Raw genomic sequence first — 10,045 nt, forward strand, 5'->3', positions numbered from 1 at the left:
GATCTGAATTGCTGACCCTTTGGTTCGCAGCCGTGGCACTTAACCACTACGCCACCAGGGTTTCTGAGACTGGGTGTTAGGGAGAGGAAAAGAATGGGGAAGGAGTTATTCCAAAGCCCAGAGCCACTGCAACCTCTAAGCAAGGTAAAAGGCCTAAAGGCCAACTGAGGTTTGCTTTAAGATCCACTAGAAAGTGTCTGTCTCATTCAGCTCACCACAGACTCCGGTGATTTGCAGGAGGCAAAGCAACTGTGTTTTGGTGCTGGGCTGGTCCTTCCTCCACATGCTGGCCCAGAGTTTCTGGTTTCCCATTGGTATTCTCCAATCTACTTCAGGTTTTCAAGGTCCCATTTCCTCAGTTTCTCCACAGCCCAACCTGTCTCCTAAGGTGCTACTGGTCTTCTTCTTGGTTATCTATGGGCATTTCCCTTTGCAGCTCTGCACTCTCAATTCTTAGGTCTAGACTCATATCCTAGTACTTCAATGGTCTCCTGAGGGAAATTCTTTTATGGGTAGCTGGCCCTTGCTGTGCAGCCCTCTGCTGCCTTGCACTGGTCACATTTGACAGCCATAGTTTGCTCTTCAGCTCTGGGCAATACAATATGAAAGTTTTACTCTAGGCATCTCCTGGGAGACCAGGTGGGCTTCCACACTGCCAAAGAAGCATACTTCCCTGAAACACAAGGATACCATAACAGAGGGGAAAGCACCACTTTGAAGCCCCCATCGAAGGTTCCCCTCCAGGGAAGGGGTAACAGCCTTTCGTTTATTAAATACATATTGAGTGCAATATGCCAAGCACATGGTAAGGCTGGGGAGACAGATAAGAAGGACATGGAAGAGGTGCTCTCAGGAAGCTTCCAATGCTGCATGCCCATATAGCCACCCTATTCTCTGGTTCTAGTGTGGAACGAGGGTAACTCACCTGAGCCCCAAGCCCAAGCCTTCAGGATTTTCCAGAAACAAACTTCTCATGGGATGTCATTTAGAAATGAAATTTATCTGCCATGCCCTTGTCCTTTTTTTGAAGGGTCTGTCTTTAAGAAATTTCACAATTGGAAGACATTCATGGAGAAAAATAACTTTAAGTCCTGATATGGCAAGAGCCAACCTGTGTGGGAACGATGATGAGAAGGCAATTAATTAGGACCATGGGGATAAACAGAAGCATTGAAGGGTGGCCTTCCTAAACAAAAGTCTCATCATGCCATTGCCTTATTTAAAAGAAAAAGAAACACCATTTTATAGGCTCACATTGAAACACCTTAGCATGCTCTAGAGTAGGCTTCATAATCTGTCCCCTACCTTCCTTACCAGCCTCTCTTGGTGCTCTTTAACATTTGCTCACCCAGCTGAAGGTGCATCTGTATCTCAATGTGCAGGTAGACCCAGGGAGAGCGTTCTAGACGTCCCGCCCAGTTTACAGGAAAGTCCTAGATCTTCTGTGCTGCATTCCCTCCTTAATGTCCTTTCATCTCTATTTACTGAGTTCTCTTTTGGGGCCCTGTTTCCAGGTTGGCAAATCTGGGCTCTATGATGTGACTCCAGTGTGCACTCTTAACCATCTGTTGTTTCCTGGTTGTATACCCTGCAGATAGTAGGTGCTCAATAGCTATTTATTGGATTATCTAGATGATACTGACATGTGATCACAGAGCCACACTGGGATTTGAGAAAATTCCTCTTGAAGCTTCAAAGTTTTGTGCTTCTACAGAAACTTCCTTTTCATTCTCTAAAAAACTGTAAGGACTTAGAGAGAGTCCAAGAGTCACTGCTAAGTACTGAAAGTATCTGGGACTCAGCATAAAGTGATCCTCCTTAATGAAGTGACTTGCTATTGTTGCTATTATTATCTCTCCTAGCTGCATCACGGGGAATTCTGTCAGTATACAGAAAACTAGAAATCCCCCTCATTAAGCTGGGATGCTGCTAAGTGTACATTCAAGTTATATTGACAAAAAGCATAATGCACCCGTACCATATGGTATATACACACATTTCACTCTCAAGTTTTAAGTAATGGTTGCTAAAAAGGCTATTGCGCAATATGTTTTTTTTTAATGTCTCTCACTTTCATAATTTTTTTAGGCTCTATTCCTTGCCCTCTCCTATATCCTCTAAGGGAAAAAAAGACATATACTTCAATTTCAACTGACAATTAGTACTTTGGTAGTAAATTCTGAAACTTGATGAGAATGTGTTTGTTTTGTTCATCCTTGTAGCCCCAGTGCTTGGCCTGTGGTAGACAATAAATAATTACATAATTGAAATCGGTCACCATTCCTACAACTAGCACAACCACCTTCATAGGCTAAATTTATGCAGGTTGATATTGCAGATACATGTAAATGTTTAGGCTGCCTCTCTTCTCATATGTTCCTGAAGCTCAATTTGGAAAGAAGAAACCACCTTCCAAGAGTGAGCAGAGCACTTCCTTTCATGGGGGCTCTGTTGTGGAAATGAAATGAGGTGTTCTAAATGAACGCCCTTCCTGTCCTGCAGAGATTGGATGGGATGTGACAAGGCAGCAGAATCCAGCACAGGCTGGCCCCAGAGTGTGATGCTGAAGTTACCTAGAGGATCATCTCCAGCAGCTGCAGGGCTCAGCCTATTCTGGGAAACATAATTAGCTACAAGAGGTAACAAATAAAAAGGAGACCTCTCCGCCACCTCTTGAAAATACTGAGTATATTAATCTAAACCAGACCATTAATAAGTTGTCCCTAGCCCTCCCCTATAGAGAAGAATGTTCAGCAGCTTCTACCTACTGTGCTTTTCAATGACTACAGTAAAAAAAAAAATCCCTCACTGACCATTCAGGTCTTCATTAAATCGGGACCAGCCCTCATGAGGCACTTTGTACTAGAGAAGCAAAATTGTGAAACCCAGAGTCAGATTAAGTTCAAATTCCTGTTCCACAGCTGCTTGCCCCCAGATCCACCTTTCTCACCCTGTTTTGTATCCTTAGGGATGAACAGGGTAAATCACATCAGCTTCCCAAGGGGCACACTGACAGGAAGCTGAGGAAGAAAGGAGAGCAAGGTCTGGTATCTGCCTCCCCACCCCCTTTTTCCTCAGTGCAGGCTGCATTCTTCGCTCAAACGTCTTTTACAGGTGATCTTCCCCACAGTGTCCCTTCTATTTGCTGGATCTTTGGGTTCCGATTATCCCTCCCTACTCTGCCTGTAGGTGAGATACGTTAGAAGTCTCAAGGTACTATACCAGGCTTCGTGGTTTCCAACAGCCTGCCCACGCCTTTACAAGTAGTCCCTTTATTACGCTCTCCTGAAATCAGGCAAATCCAAGTACACCATCTGCTCCATGCTGGGATCCTGCTGATCCGCCATTTACTAGTTTGTGACTTTGGCAGAAGTTATTTAACCTGTTTAGGTTGCATGCTACTCTCTTACGTTGATGATGATAGCAGTTACCTAGCCACAGGGTTGTTGTGAGGATGAAATAAGTTACCGTTGACTACCGTTATTAAAGCAGCTCAGTTTGGAAAGATTACTCTTTCTGTAGTGCGAACTGAGCAATTAAAGTGGCCCCTTACCTAACCCGAAGCCATGTGGTGGTCAGGCTCAAGCCCAGAATTTGAATCTTTGGTGCCCAAGATTTTAATCCAGAGAAAGTCAACCCGGTTTTATCTTGTATGACAATTCTGAAGGATTGGAAGTGACTACTAGAGCACTATATTGAGAAGGATTGAGGAAGGATGAATGCTGTAACCGATTAATAATGTCTGCCATGTGCACCAAGTAGAGAGTGACAGCATTCATATCCCTGTTCTTCTCTGTCTAGTAGTACATTGTACCTTCCCAAACAATCAACTAACACTTTGTAGGCAAGACGGAACATACAAAGATAGGTTAGACACAAAGCATCCTTGTCCCCAAGGAGTTTACAACCTAGCCAGAAAGACGAAACAACCAAGGATAAACCAATGAGATCAGGCTGTACCTAGCTACAAATGCAATAGTAACTGAAAGAAGGGAGAACTCAAAGTTTATTTTATATATCGGTATTTTGCTAACCATTGGCGATGTAAAATGAATAGAGCTGTCTTGATAGGTGTATAGTAAAAAAGACAGTATTTCAATACAATATTATAATAGAAGAAGAATAGTCTAGAAAAGCATAATGGAGGGGAGCTTATTCCAGGTTCAGTGGGAGGATGGGGTATCAAAACTAAAAAAAAATTAAGTCTTAGTTATCTATTGCTGCTATAACAGAAACAGCACAACTGGATGACTTTAACAAACAAATTTATTCTCTCACGGTCAAGGAGGGTAGAAGTCTGAATTTAAGACACCAGAATCTGGGAGTGTTTTCTCTCTCTCTGAGTTCTAGGGGAAAGTCCTTGTCATCAATCTTCCCCTGGTCTAGTAGGTTCTCAGTTCAGGGATGCCAAGTCCAAAGGACATGCTCTGTTCTCAGAGCTTCTTTCTTGGTGACGTGAGGCTCCATCTCCTCTCTGTGTGCTTCTGCCTTTTATATCTCAAAAGAGATTGACTCAAGATACAACCTAATCCTGTAGATTGAGTCCTGCCTCATTAACATAACTGCCTCTAATCCTACCTCATCAACATTATAGAGGTAGGATATACAAGATACAGGTAATTACAGGAGATCACAAAATGGAGGACAACCACCACACAATGCTGAGAATCACGATCTAGCCAAGATGACACACATTTTTGGGGGACACAACTCAATCCATAACATGGCCAAATGGAGTATTCGGAGAAAGATTTTATGACACACTTCTTGAATTCTTTCATTCTACATGGCTATAGCCTCATATGCATATGAAAGCTAGGCAATGAATAAGGAAGACCAAAGAAAAATTGACACTTTTGAATTATGCTGTTGGCGAAGAATATTGAATATACCATGGACTGCCAAAAGAATGAACAAATCTGTCCTGGAAGAAGTATAGTTAGGATGCTCCTTAGAAGTGAAGATGGTGAGACTTTGTCTCACATATTTTGGACTGGTTATCAGGAGGAATCAGTCCCTGGAGAAGGACATCAATCACGCTTGGTAAAGCAGAAGCTCGGTGAAAAAGAAGACAGACCCTCAATAGACACAGACTGACATAGTGGCTGCAACAACTGGCTCAAGCATAACAATGACTGTGAGAATGGCGCAGGACCAGGCTGTGTTTTGTTTTGTTGTACATAGGGTCGCTATGAGTTGGAAATGACTCGAGGGCATCCAACAACAACATAGCCACATGGTCACCTGCCCCCAACACAATCACCTTTGGACTCTGGGATTAATTCACAATTAATTAATTCAACAAATACTGAGTATCTGCAGATACTATGCTGGGCAATGACTATTATGATCATGAAACAAGATACATACAGTCCTTGTTGTTATGGAGCCCACAGTCTAGTGGGGAACACACACAATACAAGCAAATAATTCCATCTTATAATAATGAGAGCTATAAAAAACAGGTACAGGGTTCAAAAGACTGTGACAGAGTGTAACTGGGCAGGGGGGTAATTTAAATTAGAAGGTCAGGAAAGGCTACTCTGAAGAAGACTATATTAAAGCTGATACTTGAAGGACAAGTAGGAGTCAGCCAAATTAGGGGGCAGTACATGGGAAGTGGTGGAGGAGGACAGGATTCCAGGCAGAGGAAACAGCATGTGGAAAGGCCCTGAGTCAGAAAAGAGCTTGAAATTTTGGAAGAACCGTGTTGTTTTTGTTGTGTGCCATCAAGTCAATTCCAACTCATAGCCACCTACCAGCTGTTCCACAGGAGAAAAGATCTGGTGATCTGCTCCCATAAAGAGTACAGCCTAGGAAACTCTATGGGCCAGTTCTATTGTCCTAGAGGATCACTATGAGTCAGGAGAGCCATTAAAAAAAAAAAACTCATTGCCATCGAGTCAATTCCAACTCATAGCAACCCTACAGGACAGAGTAGAACTGCCCCATAGAGTTTCCAAGGAGTGCCCAGTGGATTCAAACTGCTGACCTTTTGGTTAGCAGCCATATCTCTTAACCACTATGCCACCAGGGTTTCTGGAAGAATGACAGGCAGGTGAATTTGCTGGAGCCTAGCAAGCACCAGGGAGTATAGAGATGAAGCTAAACAGAAAACTTAGAGCTAGAATTTGTAGGATCTTGCAGGCCTTGGTAAGGATTTTGGATTTTATGCTACATGAAGCAGAAAGCAACTGTCAGGAACTAAAGCCAGACACTGAACCCTGTGCCTTGATACTGATGTTTGCACTCCTGATTCTTCCAATATTGCCTATCTTCAGATTCCTAACTGCCTTTCAGTATACCTCCATCGCTCCATACCTGATCCCGATGGGACCACTTAAATTTCCCCTATTGCCTGTCATGTCTCTCTCTTCCCATCACAGCCTTCCCTTCCTTCCCTAGCTATGCTTTCTCCCATTATCTATCCAGATGTTGGGTTCCAGGTGCCAAGCCTTCCTCTGCCCACAGCCTCTGCCTTAACACATCACTGGGCAGAGAACTCACCACACTCTGCCATATAGCCCAAAGAGCCATGGAGGCTCAAGTATCTGCAGAAATATCCAAACTATTTTTTTTTTAAAGTTTTCTTGTAATAGAAAACTACTGAAATAGAAGAGTTTAGCAGAGTGTCAGGATACAAGTTAAACATACATAAATCAGTTGGATTGCTCTACACCAACAAAGAGAGGATCGAAGAGGAAATCACCAAATCAATACCATTTATAATAGCCCCAAGAAGATAAAATACCTAGGAATAAATCTAACCACAGATGTAAAAGACCATACAAAGAAAACTATACGACACTACTGCAAGAAGTCAAAAGAGACTTACATAAGTGGGAAAACATACCTTGCTCGTGGATAGGAAGACTCCATATTGTAAAAATGTCTAATCTGCCCAAAGCGATCAATAGACACAATGCAATCCCAATCCAAATACCAGTGATGTTTTTTGATTTCCCCTTTCATATGGAAGGGAAAGAGACTCCGGATAAGCAAAGCATTACTGAAAAAGAAGAAAAAAGCGGGAGGCCTCACACTATCTGATTTTAGAAACTATTATACCACCACAGTAGTCAAAACAGCCTGGTACTGGTACAACAACAGATACATACACCAGTGGAACAGAATTGAGAATCCAGGCATAAATCCATCCACATATGAGCAGCTGACATCTGACAAAGGCCCAAAGTCTGTTAAATGGGGAAAAGACAGTCTGTTTAACAAATGGTGTTGGAATAACTGGATATCCATCTGCAAAAAAATGAAACAAGACCCATACCTCACACCATGCACAAAAACCAACTCAAAATGGATCAAAGACCTAAACATAAAATCTAAAATGATAAAAATCATGGAAGAAAAATAAGGACAAACCAAACCAAAACCCATTGCCATCAAGTCAATTTGGACTCATAGTGACCCTATAGGACAGAGTAGAACTGCCCCACAGGGTTTCCAAGAAGCACCTGGTGGATTTGAACTGCTGACCTTTTGGTTAGCTGCTGTAGCACTTAACCACTATACCACCACGGTTTCCAAAATGATAAAGATCATGGGAGAAAAAATAGGGACAACACTAGGAGCCCTAATACATGGCATAAACGGTATACAAAACATTACTAGAAGTGTACAAATACCAGAAGAGAAATTAGATAACTGGGAGCTCCTAAAAGTCAAACACCTATGCTCATCCAAAGATCTCCCCAAAAGAGTAAAAAGATTACCAGATTACCTACAGATTGGGAAAAAGTTTTTAGCTACAACATTTCCGATCAGTGGCTGATCTCTAAAATCTACAAGTTACTGTGAAAACTCAACAACAAAAAGATAATAACCCAATTAAAAAATCGGCAAAGGATATGAATAGGTACTTCACTAAAGAAGACATTCAGGTAGCTAACAGATATATGAGGCAATGCTCACAATCATTAGCCACTAGAGAAATGCAAATCAAAACTACAATGAGATTCCATCTCACTCCAATAAACTGGTATTGATCCAGAAAACACAAAATAATAAATGTTGGAGAGGCTGTGGACTTATACACTGCTGGTGGGAATGTCAAATGGTACAACCACTTTGGAAGTCGATTTGGCGCTTCTTTAAAAAGCTAGAAATAGAACTACCATACGATTCAGCAATCCCACTTCTTGGAATATATCCTAGAGAAATAAAAGCCTTTACACGAACAGATATATGCACACCCATGTTCATTGCAGCACTGTTTGCAATAGCAAAAAGATGGAAGCAACCAAGATGCCCGTCAATGGATGAATGGATAAAAAAATTATGGTATATTCACACAACGGAGTACTATGCATCGATAAAGAACAACGATGAGTCTGTGAAACATTTCATAACGTGGAGGAATCTGGAAGGCATTATGCTGAGTGAAATTAGTGAGCTGCAAAAGGACAAATATTGTATGAGACCACTATTACAAGAACTCAAGAAATTGTTTAAATAGAGAAGATAATATTCTTTGATGGTTATGAGATGAGGGAAGGAGGGAGTGGTGGATTCACTAATTAGATAGTAGACAAGAATTAATTTAGGCAAAGGGAAAGACAACACGCAATAGAGAAGAGGTCAGTACAACTGGATAAACCAAAAGCAAAGAAGTTTCCTGAATAAACTGAACACTTTGAAGCCCAGTGCAGCAGAGGCAGGGGTTTGGGGACCATGGTTTCAGGGGACATCTAGGTCAATTGGCATAATAAAATCTATTAAGAAAACATTCTGCATCCCACTTTGGAGAGTGGCATCTGGGGTCTTAAACGCTAGCAAGCGGCCATCTAAAATGCATCAATTGGTCTCAACCCACCTGGAGCAAAGGAGAAATGAAAAACACCAAAGACACAAGGTAATTATGAGCCCAAGTGACAGAAAGGGCCACATAAATCAGAGACTACATCAGCCTGAGACTAGATGGTGCCCAGCTATAATTGATGACTGCCCTGACAGGGAACATAACAGAGAATCCTTGAAGAAGCAGGAGAACAGTGGGATGCAGACCTCAAAGTCTCATAAAAAGACCAGACTTAATTGTCTGACTGAGACTAGAAGGACCCTGGAGATCATGGTCCCTAGACGTTCTCTTAGCCCAAGACAGGAACCATTCCCAAAGCCAACTCATCAGACAGGGATTAGGCTGGACTACAAAATAGAAAATGATACCAGTGAGGAGTGAGCTTCTTGGATCAAGTAGGCACATGAGACTACGTGGGCAGCTCCTATCTGTAGGGGAGATGTGAAGGCCACGGGGGACAGAAGGGGGCTGAATGGACACGGAAACACAGGGTGGAGAGAAGGAGTGTGTTGCTTCATTAGGGGGAGAGCAACTAGGAGTATATAACTCAGAACTCAGTGCCGTTGAGTCGATTCTGACTCATAGCGACCCTAGAGTATATAGAGTATATGGGAGTATATAATAAAATAAAAAAAATAGCAAGGTGTAAATAAGTTTTTGTATGAGAGACTGACTTGATTTGTAAACTTTCACTTAAAGCACAATAAAAAAAATTTTTTAAGTTTTTTTTTGTAAAAAAAAAGCATTCGTCTATCAATAGTGCAGAGGTTTCTGGGTTTTTTGGGGGTGGGAGTTGCATATATAAAAAGCTTCAGTGACAGCATAAAATAGGTCATTTTTTCTTTCCTTCCTAACAACACTACGTTTTCTCTGAGCATATCGAGTACCCAGGCATTTAAGAAGTTGTAAAAAAAAAAATTCTGTTAGGTATGCAAATTGGGGTTCCATGGGTACATTTGAATTCTCATTTGTAAAGAAACTGGAATGACAAATTTGCTAGTTTATTTTACAAGGAAGTGGGTGATCCATTTTCTGCAGAAAAATTAAAAATCATAGTCATATACCCCTTAATTCTATCACTTTCTTCACGCTTCTCTAAAGAGCAAACTGAACTTGCAGAATACCAGTGGGCAGGGCATAAACGTGCAAAAACAATGACCTGGTTTCTTTGTGTGTGTTTTGGCTTGGTTTAAATTAACCAGAACCAGTATTTAAGATTCTCACTGAAGG

Source organism: Loxodonta africana, chromosome 9, assembly GCF_030014295.1.
Source record: "Loxodonta africana isolate mLoxAfr1 chromosome 9, mLoxAfr1.hap2, whole genome shotgun sequence".
In the NCBI taxonomy this organism is placed as follows: Eukaryota; Metazoa; Chordata; class Mammalia; order Proboscidea; family Elephantidae; genus Loxodonta; species Loxodonta africana.